Source organism: Balaenoptera acutorostrata, chromosome 11 (genome assembly GCF_949987535.1).
Source record: "Balaenoptera acutorostrata chromosome 11, mBalAcu1.1, whole genome shotgun sequence".
Taxonomy (NCBI): Eukaryota; Metazoa; Chordata; class Mammalia; order Artiodactyla; family Balaenopteridae; genus Balaenoptera; species Balaenoptera acutorostrata.
Genome location: NC_080074.1, coordinates 57,703,971 through 57,723,715, shown reverse-complemented (window position 1 = coordinate 57,723,715; position 19,745 = coordinate 57,703,971). Strand labels below are relative to the sequence as shown.

Below are 19,745 nucleotides of genomic sequence, written 5' to 3'. Positions count from 1 at the left end.
GAGATACAACATCATCAAGTGGATTTTCTCCAAAAATTCATCAGATTTTAGCACTGGAAGTGTTTCTACACATCACATAGTCCATCCACTCATCAGTGCAAGCATTCAAGGTCTTTTTTTTTTTTAACATCTTTATTGGAGTATAATTGTTTTACAATGGAGTGCTAATTTCTCCTGTATAACAAAGTGAATCAGCTATACATATATATATATACCCATATCCCCTCCTCTTGCATTTCTCTCCCACCCGCCCTATCCCACCCCTCTAGGTGGTCACAAAGCACCAAGCTGATCTCCCTGTGCTATGCGGCTGCTTCCCACTAGCTATCTATTTTACATTTGGTAGTGTATATGTGTCCATGCCACTCTCTCACTTCGTCTCAGGGTCTTTTTATGAAAGATATATCTTCTAACTGTATGGTAGTTGTGGAAAGAGTGAGCAAAATTGAGGTTGGAATGTTGGCTCCTGCCCCTAAAATTGTGTAACCCTGAAAACTTGGCTTCTCCCAGCCTAGTGTTCCCTGTTCTATAAAATGGGAATGCTAGTATTATCAAAAAGTAATGGAGAGGATTGCAGCAGCCCACTTAACTTTTAGACACCTCTAGCTATCAGAGGTTATATTTACATGGAACAAAACTCTGTCTCTCTGTATTTTTCTAATGTATTTGCTGTACTTCAACTTCCTGGAATTGCATTAGGAAGCTGAAAAATCATCTTAACACTACGTTTCACACAGAGTTTAATTTTTTATGTTTATGCAGCAATCTGGGCTTTGACAACTCAATAATAACAATGGTTTATTTTCCCCAAAGATAAATATTGAACACCTAACATATATCAGGCAATGCTATGTGGAAGCCCCCCCCCTCCAGGCAAAATCAGTCATCAGAGGAGTCACGTATATCCCAGGAACCATCTGCTTTCATGTCCCTGCTGTGCTCAGGTGCAGGCTGGGAGCAGCCTGTGGGAAGTGTGAATTCTGTGCAAATCCAGCAATGGGTTTCAGAGCTCAGCAGATTGTGCCCTTGGTCACTTACACTCCATCTAGCTGGAGGTCTTGGAAGCACATTGTTAAGGACACCACATCATATGTGTCCACCCTAATCATATGTAAAAATAATATTGCTAAAGGGTCTGGTATACACTTTGTTTCACAGAATAAAAGAGAAATGTAAATTTGGCTGTAGGGAAGACAGCAGCTAATAGGAGCTCCTATACGTTTTGCTTTCTTCACATTTCCCCATGCCAGCCCCCTCATAGCCACCTCCACCTGCATCATAAAAGTATGGTGACACCAACAAGACAAACTGATTAAGATATGCTTTTGCAATGTGGTTTGGCTTCAACCTTCTTCATGGTTAATTTTCAATACAATACTTAAAAAAATTATATTTGTTTTCAATACTGATCAATTTTCTTTCATTTTTGACTTCTCAATTATCAGGCTGGTGATTTACATCTCCATAACAAAGATACGTGAGCAAGAATTGTGCATTTGATATTTTTGCTGAAGTTCTGCAATCACAAATTTCTGTTCTTCTGTCTTTCACTTTATGTTTATTCTAAGATGGTTTAAGTCATTTCCTTGAATTATGTAATTTTGTTGTACTTGTTTACAGATTTTAGGTTATACTACTTATTAAGGAGTGCAATAGAATTTCTTGAAGTCGGCCATGAAAATGGCTACTTACAGTAGCTGTAGATAGTGTTTCTGTAGTTGTATGTTACAAGGCTTTGGAGAATCTGCCTCCTGTGACTTTCAAAGATCACCCTTTGAATAAGAAGGACTTATTCTTTAGCTTTGTCCTAATGCCTTCACATTCTACAAACTTGGGTCAGTCAGCCCCTTATCAGCTGATGTGATTTTACATTTTTGCCTTGATCATTAATCACTCACTTTAAGTTCTCCTTTTGTAATGTTTGCTATTTGCTTCCAAAACAAACATGCTTTCTGCGCTTGTGAGGAAAGGAAAGGAGAAAGAGATTTAAAAGAAAATCGTAGGTGGGTTCTCAGTTAGTTTTTGCTTTATTGCTAATGCTAACTACTGTCATAAAGTTTGGAATTATGATTGAAGTATTCATGAATAATTCATTCAAGGAACTTTTTCTTAAGCCCTAATGAACACTGAATATTTCCAAATATGATTGGATGATGCTATTAAGTTAAAGGGGAAAACTCTCTCCTAGGAGAGTAGGTTTATCTGCTGTTTCTTCTGAAAATTTGAATGTGGATTTCCATAGTACTAAATATTCTTTTTAGCTCTACTATGTTTTCTAAAATAGCTTCTTATTTTTGGAGGGTTTTTTGTCCATTTTGTCAAATATATCAATAAATTTACCTATTTTAACTAATGTAATTTTTAATTTTTATCACGCAATAGGTAGTAACCAACCATGTGTAAACATGAATGATATATTTTCCTCCTCTACATCACACTTTTTAGCCCCTTTAATAAGAACCTTTATAAAAGTAAGATCGTGAACCCTGGGTAATGTATTTTAGTTGCAACAAAAATTCCTAAGTTAATTATGAGATGACTGTACACCAGACATAGAACTTCATGACACCATGAAGTATTAAAATACTGAAATAGCTGCTGGTTCTTTCTAAAAAGTATGGCCATTTAAATCACCTAAATAATGGCCTCTGAAATTACAGAATTAAAAAATTATATTTTTTCTACCTGATAATTGGATAAGAGATTGGAAATTAATATAACCTTCCAGGGGCTGAGAGATTCCTGGGTTTTTTTTTTACTTCCTTTTCTTGTTTATGTTGATTTTCACTATAGTGGATCAAGGAATTTCTTTTAGCTTCTGGACTTTTCTAGAAGTGCACTAAGTTTTGGGTATTGGTTTTATAGTAAGGGACCTATAACACAAATTGTTTTTTTCAATAAGTAAAAGCCTTTGTCAAACTTCTCTGTGATTTAGCCATGCATGTTTCAAAAGGTCACATATACTAACTTTTGTACAAGGTGAAGTTTACTCAGAAGGTCAAAAGGCATGCCAAAACAAATAGAAAGCATTTTATTTCATTTTAACTACATCTCTTTAAAAAAAAAAAAAAGTGTTTATTTAATGGATATGATCACATGACTGTCAAATTAGTCCTTTCTTTTTTTTTTATTTACACATATCAGCTCACAAGCACGTACCTTTTAAGGTCTGTGGCCTGTTTCTGTTTAAAAAAAAAATAATAGTAAAAGTACACAATAAAGCAAATGAGAAAACTTTTGCTGCCCTATTTTTCACAACAAAATACTGTAAATTAAGATAATTCTGGTACTCTGATGTTCTAGAGTCAAATCAGGGAATTTCTGAACTCAAACTGTTAAAATAAGTTTACAGTTAAGATACAAAGGAAAGAAAGAAAACTTCCTTATCTCATTCTCAAATGTTAGTAACATTATTTTATCTCACATGAGAATCAAAATATGAGAGACATTGCTTTTGGGGCATGGGGTAAATAACGTAATTATGCAGACAAAAGTGAATTACTCAAATAATACCAGTATATCATCATATCTACACATGAAATGAATTCAAAGTTATGTATTTCAGTGGTAGTCACTGAAGCAAAAACTTAAGTGTAGTAAGATGTTATGTTCTTATAAATTTTACTTATTGTGGTATAATAATACCAATAATTTTGTAAAATATATTTTAATATTGATTCTAAATTCAAATAAATTTAATTGTCACTACAAGGAAGTTCTTCACATGTATTATAGAATTGACAAATTTTTATGGGATATTTACTAAATGAGACAGTTATATGTGCATAGTCTGCTTTTTATAGTCTTGGAACTTCCACAGTAAGCAGATTGACTGCCAGTGTGAAATTCCTTCCGTTTTAGACTACAATGACAAAGTTCTCCGGTCAAACCGGGTAACATTGCAAGTGCTATCTCAGTGACATTGTATTATCTCTGTTCTCTCCTCTTAATCTTTGCTCCTGTGAAATGTATTTCAATAATCTTTGCACTACACCATACTCTGTAAAACAATCTGATTTCTCTGGATCATATCTAAAAGTTGATTAATTATATTGGTTAATAAAAAGACAAATAGGACTTATGTATGTAAATAAATGTCATATTTTTCAAGTCAGGAATAAGCAAGGATCTAATATTTATTCATCTATATGAACTAATATTTTTCACTGTTTCAAGTACCAACTATTAATAATAATAATAGTTCTTATTATATTCTTCTTTTTCTTCTTCTTATTTTGTTGCCAAACACTATGCTAGTATTTTACAAAATATTAACTGACTTAATTTAGTAGTCCTGATTCTGAGTTAAATACTACTACATCCCCTTTTTTTTCCAGGTAAGGGGATTGGACAGAGAAGTCAAAAACTTGTCTTAAGGTCTATACAATCAAAGAACATACAAAGAATTGATGGTCAAATTTTGACGATCTTTTACAAATTTTTCTGATTTATTGTTAGAGCTTAATAATCTTACTGAAATTCTCTTCAGTTTTCAAATTAATACATTTAATGTAAATAGCCTTAATGTATTTATGTAAAAATTTCAAGTTATTGATTTATAAACATACACATACACACACATTTATTTATTATCCTACCAAAAGTGGAAAGAAAAGTCTCGCAAAAGTTAAAGACAAGTTATTGTTTGTTTTGAAGTCCTAAATACTTTGGGCTGAAGTGAATCTCTTTGATGTTTCCACAGGAATTCCTCTACACTTTGGGAAATATGACTTAGGACAGAAAATATAAAGGCAGGCACAAATAAAGGCACGCACCATAGTTATGACGGGTTAGTGGTGATATGAAGTAATTTAACTAAACAGTCTGTCCATATCTAAAGAGGGCCTTGAAATAAAACCTTGGAGATTTAGAAAAGGCAAACAGCAATTTCAGCCAGTGCAATAGAAAGCTACATGCTCTCAAGTCTTTCAGAGATGGAGTTGGATACCTTTTTCATTTTTCTTTTTATCATGCATCTCGATATTTAGGTGATTATTCTTTCATTCTTTTAGGAGTCACTCTTAAGATGTGATGCTTTCCTATGAAACCTTAGACACAGGAATCTTGGAAACCAAAGGACTCTAGGACTCTGTGCCAATAGAGCTGCTTTGTGAGTACCCTCAGTGTATAACGTTTTCTTCTGTCGGAGTCGTTCTAAGTCATGCCGCTTGTGGAATTGGTGGATCTTAATGTGAATGGGAATGTTACCTTGGCTGGTGTTTAAATCCATTTTCAAAAATAGAACGGATTTTAAAGCTGGCACTTTTAGCTTTTAGTCCTTCTATGAGTCTATATTCTGTGTGATCTTGGTCAAGAGATTAAGCTTCAGTTTCTCTGTATATAAAATAGAGCTAAATATACAGACTTCCTTCACTGAAAGGATATTATAAAAGTAGTAAATGATAAATTTCAATAATAATAATTATATTATGTTATTATTACTAATATGAATGCAGGTTTTAAAATAAAGGTGGAAGCTTTAGGTATATACTTTTATTATTATCTTTGTCATTTACACCCTTTAAAAAATAACTATATTTTGGGGCTTCCCTGGTGGCGCAGTGGTTGAGAATCTGCCTGCTAATGCAGGAGACACGGGTTCGAGCCCTGGTCTGGGAGGATCCCACATGCCGCGGAGCGGCTGGGCCCGTGAGCCACAACTACTGAGCCTGCGCGTCTGGAGCCTGTGCCCCGCGACGGGAGGGGCCGCGATAGTGAAAGGCCCGCGCACCGCGATGAAGAGCGGTCCCCGCACCGCGATGAAGAGTGGCCCCCACTTGCCGCAACTGGAGAAAGCCCTCGCACGAACCAAAGACCCAGCACAGCCAAAAATAAATAAATAAATAAATAAATAAATAAATAAAAATTAAAAAAAAAAAAAAATAACTATATTTTGAACAAAAATGCTTATGTGGGGAGTTCTCATATTCATATTTTATTTGTATTGATACATAGGCTTTATTACTCACAAAGATTTAATCTAACTTGACCCTCAAAACAATCCTGGTGTAAAGAAGATCAGGGATTATTATCCCCACTGTGCAGATGAGAAAACTGACCCTCAGCACTGTCAGTGTCTTGTTCAAGACTGTATAACGAGTAACAGAGAGAATCTGAAGTCAGATGTTCTTATAACCAGTCCATGCTCTTTTCAAAAACTATATTTAATTGGCCAAATTTCCTTTTTGCATTTGGATTGCTACATACTTTATATTATAAGAGTATTGTGATAAATTTACAAAGTCGTATCACCTGTTTGTCAAGAACAGTTCCTAGACCAACTGTATGGTTACATTCTGCCTTCATTCTCACGTTCATGAACACATCTTCGTATGTCCAGGTGGTAGGCAGAATAGTGGCTCCCCACGTCCTAATCCCTTCACCCTGTGAATGTTATGTTGCATGGCAAGGGAGAAGTAAGGCTGCTATTCAGATGACCTTGTGATTATCCTTGATTGTATGTACGGGCCCAACGTAATCACCAGGGGCCTGAGAAATGAGAGAAATAGCGGCGTGAAAAGGATTCAGCCCAGTGTTGGTGGCTTGAAGATGGAGGAATGCAGCCGCAGTCAAGGAATGTTGGTGGCTTTTAGGAACTAGAAAAGGCAAGGAAACAGATTGTTCCCTTGGCCTCCCACTAACACCCTGATTTTAGCCCAGTGAGATTTCTGACCTCCAGAACTATGAGATAATAAATTTGCATTGTTTTAAGCCAGTACATTTGTGGTAGTTTATTACAGCACCGATAAGAAGCTAATACAACCTGACACTGTGAGATTAGGTGACGAAGCTTGAGAGTAGAGTGGTTCATGCCAGGGTGACTGAAGTCAGTCATGGGGGAATTTGCCTCTTTGATGTGTTCATTTTTTTGTCCCATGCTAAGCATATAACTGTTGAAGTAGGTTGTAATATGTCATATGGTTCCTTTTGGATACATGGTTTACTAAGGGAACTGACTTGTCCTTGCCTATTCCTTATGAGTTAAGAGCACAGACTATGGATCCTGAGTATATGAGTTCACATCTTGGCTCTGATTCTTACTACAGGCATACTTTGTTTTACTGCACTTTACTTTATTGAGATTCCCAGATATTGCATTTTTTTTTCAAATTGAAGATTTGTGGCAACCCTGCATCAAGCAAGCCTAGGCACCATTTTTCCAACAGCATTTGCTCACTTTGTAACGCTGTGTCACATATTGGTAGTTTTCATAATATTTCAAACTCTTCACCAGCAAAATGATTACAACTCACTAAAGGCTCAGATGATGATCAGAATTTTTTAGCAATGAAATAGTTTTTAATTAAGGTATGTACATTTTTTTAGACATAATGCTATTATTGCACTTAATGGACTACAGTATAGTGTAAACATAACTTTTATGTGTGCTAGGACACCAAAAAGTTTATGTAACTTGCTTTATTTTGATATTCGCTTTATTATGGTGGTCTGGAACTGAATCTGCAATATTGCTGAGGTATGCCTGTAATTATGATCTGCCAGAGCATTCGACTTTTCATCTGTGAAGCAAAGACAGTAAAAAGCATCTTTTTCATAGGGCTGCTGTGAGAATGAACTGTGTTAATTTATGTTATGTACTTAGAACAGTACTTGGCACATAGTAGGAGCTATATAAATATTAGCTATTGTTATTATTATTACTTTTATTCCTTAAATACTGTATTCTCTAGAGTCACAGTCTTTGTTTTCATGGATAGACAGGAGAGTGTCCAAAATGTTGGGGGGAATGCTGTTGGGGTAGAAGCATTTTAATGAAACTAAATTCTGTCAATTTCATAATTTATTATCTAACAGAATTTTAAAAAATTATATATATTTGATAACTAACATTTAATATATTTAAAAATAACATATATTTTACTTTTCTTTTTTTAATTGAGGTATAGTTGATGTACAATATTATATAAGTTTAAATGTACAAAATAGTGATTCACAATTTTTTAAAGTTATATACTCCATTTATCATTATTATAAAATAGAGAGATTAAAATCTTTTACTTTTAAATAACTCCCTTCCTTGTCTGCTCTCATTATCACAAACATGTAGATGGGGCAAATTTTGCATATTCTGTAATAATTTATGTCATTCGTCTTTCTATTTTAGGCTCTATTGTGAGTCTTTAGGTTTGTTTTGATGTCACTGTTTAAGCATGCAAATTTCTTGGTGCTAAGAAAAGTATGCAGCACCCTGTAAAAAAAGGTCTTAGATTTTAAAAAAATACTTTGCAAGTGAGAAAAGCCTAGTCTGAATTTTCAGACATTCTATGAAGAGAGGAGCCTCTGAACTGGATGAATAGAAATTGCTACTTCATTCACTGTGTCTGGCAGTGGTGTGGTGGATCTTCTAAAGGCCTGGTAGGAGCATATATTTGATTAACTTTTTAGACTGTGGCCACAGTAGCTATATTGCAAGGCACAATATATTAATTAATTCAGCCAACGTATGTTACACACTTCCCAATGTCAACAGATAAATGATGTCTGTTCAAGGCTTTCCCAGGACAGTGGGGAAGAACCGATGATCCCTGAAATAGCATCGATTCTAGTAGTAGAGTTAGGCAGGGATGCAGGATCTGTTTATTCCATCTACCGCCCTGCACACGGAGGCCAGTAGCAGCATGCCATGATTTCTTACATAGTTTTTAATCATGCATTGTTCTTATGGAATAGGTTGTCTCTGCCCATTTTCTGACTCCCTAGGTTTTCTCTGGTAATTGGATACTTAAAAACTGTATCACAGACCTATTGAATATGTGGTTTAAAAACACACCAATAATCACATTGTGTGCTTTTAATTAAATGTTATTTCTATTTTCCCTCAAATTTATTTGGCATCTTTGTGGTGTCCTTTAGTCTGTTTCTTCAACTTCTAATTTACAGCCTCACTCCTTCTACGCTTCACTAATTGGCATCTCATTTGCCTGCATACCGTTAAAAATCACAGAAAATTGGGAGGGGCTTTCCCCAAGGCACTTAACTATGTGGAAATATATAGATCTTTGTGTGACCTCAAAAACTTTTGAACACTGAACATACAAAGGATATCACTCTTTCCTAACTCTGCTTTCATTTTAATCTGAGATTTGACAGAAGGGTAGCAGAAAAAAAGAGAAATTATTTGAACAAAAAAAGTCACTGGAATGAGTTAGTGGAAGGTTTCAAGAAAATTACATACCAAATACCTTGTCATGTCTTCTTTACCTCTATATGCCTTTCTACCTTGAAATCACATCAAGCAATCAGTAGGGAGGTAAGCTGAGCACACTCCACAGTATTCTCCCATTAAAACTAATGCCACTTACTCACTCACTGTGTCCTCATTTCTTTTACATAGACTGTGGATTCTGGGGGTTGATGTTAATGCTGAGAGCAAATATTCAGGCTGAATTGGCATATATTTTTGGCTGTCTCTTTAACCCGATTTTTAAATTAAATATTTAGTCTTCGTCATTCATGTTACACTCCACAAATAATGAATTGAGAATTCCTGTTAAGAGTAAATCACTCACCTTTGCTACTGTATCCATGAAAAATGTGGTTAATAATGAGTACATTGGTTTCAGATACAGGGGAATATTTCTAAGATCTTAAATTCTGATAATCAAATCCTAACATTGCTTAACAGCTTTATGATGTTATGGCAGATGCCCTGAGCAGATAATTTTATGATTATGGTTCTTATCTATAATATGCGAATGTATGTAGAGATGAGTTAAATCACACAAGATTCTACAGTGTATGACAACTCTCATAATACTTTATATCTCTATTTTAGGTTTAATAATTAGGCCTTGTTAACTGTTTAATTTAATTTTCCATCATGGAAGAGGGACTATTTGAGAAAAGAGAACGTGTTTTATTTATCTTGGCATTCCTACTATTCATAACATAATACCTTTTGTATGCTAACTGCTTACTAAACGTTGGTTAAATTGATTAACACAAGGGAAGAATAGATTGGGCTATCGCTTTGACTCATTTAATTATTAAAATTGATGCTAACGTAGAGAATGTGGCTTGGCTATGTGGTCAAATGGAGTTTCTAATTGAACTTTTCTCCAAAATTTAGGCTTTCCCTCTGTAGGAGCACAGCCTGCCCTAGTATATACATGGTATAAACCAGACCAGAATGCAGCTCCTCTGTAGGAAGGCACATAGGGAAAAGAGAGCGCCCAGAAATGTCTGTCCTAAGCTTGCATAGTTTGTTTTTTTTCTTTTTCCAAATTCAGCAATCAGATGTGGAATAGACTGAGATGTTATTTTACCAGAAGTGTCTCCGTAAGGAAACATGAAGCCAGTAGGTAGGTGAGAAGCCTGAGACTCAGAGAGGTTAGGTACTTTGTTCAAGGTCAGAAGTCAAGTGTAGGTCTGAACCTAAGCTTTCTAACACTAAATCAAATACTTTTTAAAAAAAGAATCCTTTAGAATAGGGTGAAGAAGGACAGCAAGGAGTTATGCTGCACCACAGTAGGAAATAGCTGGTTCCCAAGGGGGAGGAAGCCTAATGAGTAGGCTGGGGCTCATCACAGGGCCAAACAAAGGCAAAGAAGGTCCATGTGCTCTGTCTGTTGCTGAGGAGGACACCAAGAGAGTCAAGCCCACACAGGGAAACCAGAGACAAATAAAATAATTGAAGCCATAGGATTTTCATCAAGCCCTAGGGTGTGGTGGTGACTCCTATAAACTTTACCTTTGTCATATGACTTTACATTACTTTTCTTTTTTTCCAGCTCTACTGAGATATACTAATTGACCTATAACATTGTGTAAGTTTAAGGTGTACAATGTAATGATTTGATGCACGTATATATTGTGAAATTATTGTCATAATAAGGTTAGTTAACACATCCACCACCTCACATAATTATCATTTTGTTGTTGATATGGTGAGAACATTAAAGCTCTACTCGCCCAGCAACTTTCAAGTATACAATATGGTATTCTTAACTATAGTCACCATGCTGTACTTATTCACCAGAACTTATTCATCTTATAACTGAAAGTTTGTACTCTTTGACCACCATCTCCTCATTTTCCCTAGCCCTCAGCCCCTGGCAACCTTCATCCTACTATCTGTTTCTATGAGTTTGATTCCACATATATGTGACATCACACTGTATCTGTCTTTTTCTGTCTGACTTATTTCACTTAGCATATTGCCTTCAAGGTCCATCTGTGTTGTCACAAAAGGCAGAATTTCAGTCTTTTTTACAGCTGAATAGTATCTAATGTACACGTATAATATATATACCACATTTTCTTTATCCATTCACTTCTGTATCTTGGCTGGTTTGAATAATGCTGCAGTGAACTTGGGTGTGCAGATATCTCTTCCTGATAGTAATTTCATATTCTCAGGATGTACACCTAGAAGTGGGACTGCTGTATCATACAGTAGTTCTATTTCTAATTTTTTGAGGAACCTCCATATTGTTCTCCATAGCGGCTACATGAATTTACATTTCCACCAACAGTGTGCGAGGACTCCCCTTTTTTCCAGCATTTGTTATCTCTGGTCTTTTTGATAATAGCTGTTCTACTTTTTAAATTTATATGTCACGGCATCAACAATTGAAGATTTTATACTTTCATTTAAAGTAACTTTAACATGTTTAAGAGTTTTTGTTAAATTTTACTAAGGATATAAACTTATTTTGAGGTGTGGAAAAATCTCATCCCTGGTGAGATGTGACTGGGCCAGTGGATGTAATGTTGCCTTAAGCTCTATTTACTCATATCTTATATTAATGTCTAATGCCTTTGTAGCATTTTATTTAAAACCAGGAGAAATAATGGCTTCTAATTTACTAATGGCAGTGAAAAGCCAAAGCACATTAAAACTCCAATGTTAGTATTACTGACTATAGTAATAGATGGAAACTACACACTTGATCGTATTATCTTATAACATATCCCCCAGGTATACTTGTGTGTGTGTGTGTGTGTGTGTGGGTGTGCATGCGTGCACAAAGATGGCTGTGGGGTATGAGGGTTGGAAAGCGGCAGTGAGGAGTTACTGACCACTGTGCCATGGTCTGAACTTGTACTAACTGTCCAATTTAGGCAAAGATACTGAGGCTTTACTCAAGTAGAGAAATCAGATGCTGGTATAACAATTGGAAAGCTACCAAATTTATTGAAATAAGATGGTACCTGTGGGAAGAAAGGGAAGGAGATGGATTTGAGTCCTTGTGGAAGTAGACTCTACCAGGATTGGTAATTTGATTTGATGTTAGAGAAGGGGAGACAGGATTGGTGACTCTGACTTTGAGCTGAGTCACTGGCAGGTGCTGCTGCGTTTACTAGAAAGCTATGAGGCCATGTGCATGTTGAGGGCAATGGCAGGGAGCTAAGAGGAGTCAGAGGTTCTGAGCTAGAAGGGTATTTCCAAAGTACTCTCTCTCTGAATGTGTTTCCTGTATTGGCTGAATATAGTAAGATCTATTAATTGGGTAACCGTCAAAGAAGGAAGGGTCTTAAATGTTCCCTATACTCAAATCATGCTTCCAATAATTCTGTTCTATTAGTGAGCCGCTGTCATCAGCAAAAAGAGGGAAATCTGTTGAAATGGTAGAATACCTCTATATTATATGTTTAGGACCTCTTTGATCCCATTGTATTTTCCTGTGGTATTTTGAAACCATAAAGGAATTATTTTATGCAAGCAAATTTAACTAAAGACTTATTTTCCTTTTATGCTTATCAAGGTTAAAAAAGAAGGATTTCTTTTTACATTATAACTCCAAAGGATAATTAACTCAGAATAAATTTGGGTTGTTTTCTTCTATTATATGCTGATTTCAAACTCCATTATAATTCTAGAATTCAGAAAATAACGGGATCACAGTCAATTATGCTAAATGAATGTTAAGATTACAGTACTCTTTCCAGGAAAAGAATAGGAAAAAAAAATTATCCAAATGAGAAAAGCCATCCTTTAAAAGATTCCCATTATGTTTGTGAGGTGTTTGATTAGTCTTTTGACTAGTTCACTGCTTTTCCTCACCCAAATATCTATATCTGAGCTTTCCGCCTTGCAGAATTTCTTGCAATTTTTATTCAGATGAAAAACTTGGGTTTTCCCCACGAACTCAGTTTTCACTCCTTAGTCATAATGTGAAAAACATCAAAATCTCACAAGGGAAATGTGCAAATGCTGCATAGAACTTGGGAATAATGTTATAAACAAATTCATTGCCAGGAACTCATTGTCATATTTCAAAGGCAGAATTAATAACCTGTTCCAAGAGCACACATGCTGTTTATCAAGGTTTTCCTCTGAGACCGTTTCCTCTCTCTCTCTCTCTCTCTCATCCCCGAATTATTGAAGAATTTTGGAAACTGGAATTTTTTAAAAAAACTCACATTACCACATTTTTGGAATTACTTTGAGAATTTGTAACCTTGGCAAAGGTTAGTCACCTTCAGCCATTTTCTCCCCCGGGCTCATGGTGTACAAGTCTGTTTTGTATTTGGCTTTTCTTTCTCAAAGGTTTATGTAATAAACATCACTGTCTTTGAATAGTAATTTCTTAAGAATTTAATATTTTTGTAACAATAAGCAAAATCATACAAAATAAGTACAAGATGTACTGTTCACACATGTGAACAGTAATGTAATGTAATGTAATGTTCCTGCCAATTCTAACTTTTTTAGATCTTACATTATCAGGTTATTTTCTTGATAACGTAATTTTTACATATCAATCTTAGAATATGTCTTTGTATTTCTCTTTTTATTTCACTTTAGAACTTTTTGTAATAATACTAAGTAAAAATATTAATCACACATATGAGAGCTTTTTAAATTTAGCATTCTTGGTATAATTAATGGCCTGTTTGCTTAATAAAGTTAATAATCATTTATTTGCATAGAATTAAGTCTTATTGTCATTTGGCTTTATATAAAAGTAGTTGATGAAGCAAATGACTAATGAAATTTTATTCTACCACCTTTTTTGAAAAAAAAACTACTTGAGGTATATCTACAGAGTACAGAGTGAAGTTATTATTAATTGATTAGTCACCTATGTTGCATCAGGTAATTCTATCCTAAATAAATGCATTGAACACTTCCTAGCTACTAAGCACTTTGCTGTGTTGGGACAAAGGTATTTGAAGAGTTCTCAGTAAAGACGTCATCTGCTTTTGATTCACTATATAATTGTGAAATTCACATTACAGTTTATTTAGTGTGTTAAAACTTCAGTGTATGTCTAATTTTGTACAAGGCAAAATTTCCTGAATGCTTTTATTTTGTTTCATTATATTTTTTGAACTTAAGGTTTTAATAGAAGACATAAAAATATCACGTCTTATTTTTAAAGGCATTTGCATTATTTAGCTAAATAAATTAGAGGAAATGTCCAGAGATTATTTGTTACTACCTGGTTATTGTAACCATTATATATGTACATTTAGAAACGCAGCCTATTAAAATCTTTGGGAATCATATTTTACAAGTCATTGCTTATTGTCTAAGTCTAAATAATGGCATCTTTCATGTAGGAAATCAAATTCTCCTCATCCATTGACCATAGAAAGGCTGACCTGCTGTTCAGCGGAGAGGAACATGGGCCTTGGACCCACATAACCAAAACTGGAATCCAAGACCCAATGTTTACTAACTATCTGACCTAAGTAACCAAACTCTGAGCCTCCGTGTCCTCATACTTTAAATATGTATCATAATGTCTATCTTATGTGGTTTAAAGAATGAGGTCATGGATGTAAATTGTTTGGTACAATAACCTATGTAGAATATGGGAAACACCCACTAAACGATAGCTCTTCATTTCTCCAAAACTTATTGTAAGTTCTTCAAATCCAAAAATGTCAACACTGACCCACCATCAGATTCCCCAGTTCCTGTTTTTTTTTTAAATTTATTAATTAATTAATTTATTTTTGGCTATGATGGGTCTTCGTTGCTGTGTGCGGTCTTTCTCTAGTTGCAGTGAGTGGGGGCTACTCTTTGTTGCAGTGTACAGGCTTCTCTTTGTGGTGGCTTCTCTTTGTTGTGGAGCACGGGCTCAGTAGTTGTGGCTTGCGGGCTCTAGAGCACAGGCTCAGTAGTTGTGGTGCACGGGCTTAGTTGCTCTGCGGCATGTGGGATCTTCCTGGACCAGGGCTCGAACCCGTGTCCCCTGCATTGGCAGGCGGATTCTTAACCACTGCACCACCAGGGAAGTCCCCCCAATCACAGTCTTAGGGGAGGACCCTTTGTGACAGAGGGCAGACATTTACAGAATGGCTGGCCAAGTAAGGCATGTAGTATATGATTAGGCAACAAAATGAAATTATCTGCCTCTCAAGGGATTTAACACATGACCTGGGCCTCTTTATTATTGTTCATAACTGATCAAGTTATCTAGTCAGACTAGGTGAAGATTCATTGACAGTTTAATTTATATATTATATTACTTTTGCAATGTGTTCTATTCATGATATTAAACCACATCATGGTACATACATTTGAAAATGTGGTTATATAAACATCAGAGAAAGAGATTCAGAAGGTTAAATTTAGCAGAAATTTAATCAGAAGATTAAATTTAACCAAATTACGAGACTTAGTTACCTTCTTTGACCCAGAATGTAATTTAAGCCAAGTTAACTTTACACTATAAAAAGTATGAATTAATGGTGCATGTCAAAGCAAGACCTTCAAGAAGAGATAGAGCTACTTTTCCCCTAATTTGAGAGAAGAAAGAGGAGAGGGCAGAGCAGAGAGTCTCCTGAGATAAGTGTGCAAGTTTGCTTCCAGCTAAAAGTTAATGATCAGTTGACTCTCTTCTCAGTTCTGAGCCCTGAGAAGTGGCAAACTCATGTTCTCTCTCTATTCAGGTAACTTTTAAATTATACAACTTGTACCCATGTTAAGCTACACTTTATTTCTTTTTTTGAATTTTATTTTATTTTATTTTTTTATACAGCAGGTTCTTATTAGTTTCTATTTTATACATATTAGTGTATATATGTCAATCCCAATTCATCCCACCACTGCCCCCTCCCCCCATTCCCCCCTCGGTGTCCATACTTTTGTTCTCTACATCTGTGTCTCAATTTCTGCCCTGCAAACCGGTTCATCTGTACCATTTTTCTAGATTCCACATATATGCATTAATATATGATATTTGTTTTTCTCTTTCTGACTTAGTTCACTCTGTATGACAGTCTCTAGGTCCAACCATGTCTCTACAAATGACTCAGTTTCATTCCTTTTTATGGCTGAGTAATATTCCACTGTATATATGTACCACGTCTTCTTTATCCATTCATCTGTCGATGGGCATGACCTGGCTGTTGTAAATAGTGCTGCAATGAACATTGGGGTGCATATGTCTTTTGGAATTATGGTTTTCTCTGGGTATATGACCAGTAGCAGGATTGCTGGGTCATATGGTAATTCTATTTTTAGTTTTTTAAGGAACCTCCATACTGTTCTCCACAGCGGCTGTATCAATTTACATTCCCACCAACAGTGCAAGAAACTAATAAGAACCTGCTATGTAAAAAATAAATTAAATTAAATTAAAAAATAAAGCACAGTGCAAGATGGTTCTCTTTTCTCCACACCCTCTCCAGCATTTGTTGTTTGTAGATTTTCTGATGACGCCCATTCTAACTGGTGTGAGGTGATACCTCATTGTAGTTTTGATTTGCATTTCTCTAATAATTAGTGATCTTGAGCAGCTTTTCATGTGCCCCTTGGCCACCTGTATGTCTAAATAGAAATGTCTATTTAGGTCTTCTGCCCATTTTTTGATTGGGTTGTTTGTTTTTTTAATATTGGCTGTGTGAGTTGTTTATATATTTTGGAGATTAATCCTTTGTCTGTTGATTCATTTGCAAATATTTTCTCCCATTATGAGGGTTGTCTCTTCATCTTGATTGTAGTTTCCTTTGCTGTGCAAAAGTTTTTAAGTTTCATTAGGTCCCATTTGTTTATTTTTGTTTTTATTTCCATTACTCTAGCAGGTGGATCAAAAAAGATCTTGCTGTGATTTATGTCAAAGTGTATTCTTCCTATGTTTTCCTCTAAGAGTTTTATATAGTGTCCGGTCTTACATTTAGGTCTGTAATCCATTTTGAGTTTATTTTTGTGTATGGTGTTAGGGAGTGTTCTAATTTCATTCTTTTACATCTAGCTGTCCAGTGTTCCCAGCACCACTTATTTAAGAGGCTGTCTTTTCTCCATTGTATATCCTTGCCTCCTTTGTCATAGACTAGTTGACCATAGGTGCGTGGGTTTATCTCTGGGCTTTCTATCCTGTTCCATTGATCTATATTTCTGTTTTTGTGCCAGTACCATATTGTCCTGATTATTGTAGCTTTGTAGTATAGTCTGAAGTCAGGGAGTCTGAGTCCTCCAGCTCCGTTTTTTTCCCTCAAGATTGCTTTGGCTATTTGGGGTCTTTTGTGTCTCCATACAAATTTTAAGATTTTTTTGTTCTAGTTCTGTAAAAAATGCCATTGGTAATTTGATAAGGATTGCATTGAATCTGTAGATTGCTTTGGGTAGTATAGTCATGTTCACAGTATTGATTCTTCCAAGCAAAGAACATGATATACCTCTCCATCTGTTTGTGTCATCTTTGATTTCTTTCATCAATGTCTTATAGTTTTATGAGTACAGGTCTTTTACCTCCATAGGTAGGTTTATTCCTAGGTATTTTATTCTTTTTGTTGCAATGGTGAATGTGATTGTTTCCTTAATTTCTCTTTCTGATCTTTTGTTGTTAGTGTATAGGAATGCAAGAGATTTTTGTGCATTAACTTTGTATCTATATTCATCTGTGATATTGGCTTGTAATTTTCTTTTTTTGTAGTGTCTTTGTCTGGTTTTGGTATCAGGGTGATGGTGGCTTCGTAGAATGAGTTTGGAAGTGTTCCTTCCTCTGCAATTTTTTTGAAGAGGTTGAGAAGGATGGGTATTAGCTCTTCTCTAAATGTTTGATAGAATTCACCTGTGAAGCCATCTGGTCCTGGGCTTTTGTTTGTTGGAAGATTTTTAATCACAGTTTCAATTTCATTACTTGGGATTGGTCTGTTCATATTTTCTATTTCTTCCCGGTTCAGCCTTGGAAGGTTAAACCTTTCTAAGAATTTGTCCATTTCTTCCAGGTTGTCCATTTTATTGGCGTAGAGTTGCTTGTAGTAGTATCTTACGATGCTTTGTATTTCTGCAGTGTCCGTTATAACTTCTCCTTTTTCAATTCTAATTTTATTGATTTGAGTCCTCTCCCTCTTTTTCATGATCAGTCTGGCTAATGGTTTATCAATTTTGTTTATCTTCTCAAAGAACCAGCTTTTAGTTTTATTGATCTTTGCTATTGCTTCCTTCATTCCTTTTTCATTTATTTCTGGTCTGATCTTTATGATTTCTTTCCTTCTGCTAACTTTGTGGTTTTTCTGTTCTTCTTTCTCTAATTGCTTTAGGTGTAAGGTTAGATTATTTATTTGAGATTTTCCTTGTTTCTTGAGGTAGGCTTGTATAGCTATAAACTTCCCTCTTAGAACTGCTTTTGCTGCATCCCATAGGTTTTGGGTCATCGTGTTTTCATTGTCATTTGTCTCTAGGTATTTTTTGATTTCCTCTTTGATTTCTTCAGTGATCTCTTGGTTATTTAGTAACGTATTGTTTAGCCTCCATGTGTTTGTGTTTTTTTTTTTTTCCCCTGTAACTTATTTCTAATCTCATAGTGTTGTGGTCGGAAAAGATGCTTGATATGATTTCAATTTTCTTAAATTTACCGAGGCTTGATTTGTGACCCAAGATGTTATCTATCCTGGAGAATGTTCCATGTGCACTTGAGAAGAAAGTGTAATCTGCTGTTTTTGGATGGAATGTCCTATAAATATCAATTAAATGTATCGGGTCTATTGTGTCATTAAAGCTTGTGTTTCCTTATTACTTTTCGGTTTGGATGATCTGTCCATTGGTGTAAGTGAGGTGTTAAAGTCCCCCACTATGATTGTGTTACTGTCAATTTCCTCTTTTATAGCTGTTAGCAGTTGCCTTATGTATTGAGGTGCTCCTATGTTGGGTGCATATATATTTATAATTGTTATATCTTCTTCTTGGATTGATCCCTTGATCATTATGTAGTGTCCTTCCTTGTCTTTTGCAACATTCTTTATTTTAAAGTCTATTTTCTCTGATATGAGTATTGCTACTCCAGCTTTCTTTTGATCTCCATTTGCATGGAATATCTTTTTCCATCCCTTCACTTTCAGTCTGTATGTGTCCCTAGGTCTGAAGTGGGTCTCTTGTAGACAGCATATAGATGGGTCTTGTTTTTGTATCCATTCAGCAAGCCTGTGTCTTTTGGTTGGAGCATTTAATCCATTCACATTTAAGGTAATTATCGATATGTGTGTTCCTATTACCATTTTCATAATTGTTATGGGTTTGTTTTTGTAGGTCCTGTTCTTCTCTTGTGCTTCCCACTTAGAGAAATTCCTTTAGAATTTGTTGTAGAGCTGGTTTGGTGGTGCTGAATTCTCTTACCTTTTGCTTGTCTGTAAAGCTTTCGATTTCTCCATCGAATCTGAATGAGACCGTTGCTGGCTAGAGTAATCTTGGTTGTAGGTTCTTCCCTTTCATCACTTTAAATATATCATGCTGCTCCCTTCTGGCTTGTAGAGTTTCTGCTGAGAAATCAGCTGTTAACCTTATGGGAGTTCCCTTGTATGTTATTTGTCATTTTTCCCTTGTTGCT

General features: G+C 35.4%; 1 protein-coding gene across 15 annotated transcripts in view; it reads left to right on the top strand.

Annotated features, from left to right (window-relative positions):
- Positions 1-19,745, top strand: part of SLC16A7 (solute carrier family 16 member 7) — a 176,619-nt gene that overhangs the window by 51,852 nt on the left and 105,022 nt on the right. For 7 of the 15 annotated variants that reach the window (XM_007179720.2, XM_057556861.1, XM_007179718.2 and 4 more), the window contains one exon: positions 5,013-5,110. The exons of the other annotated variants lie outside the window; for them this stretch is intronic. The gene's annotated coding sequence lies outside the window, so the exon portion shown is untranslated. The remainder of the gene's footprint in view (positions 1-5,012; positions 5,111-19,745) is intronic. 15 annotated transcript variants of the gene reach the window in all.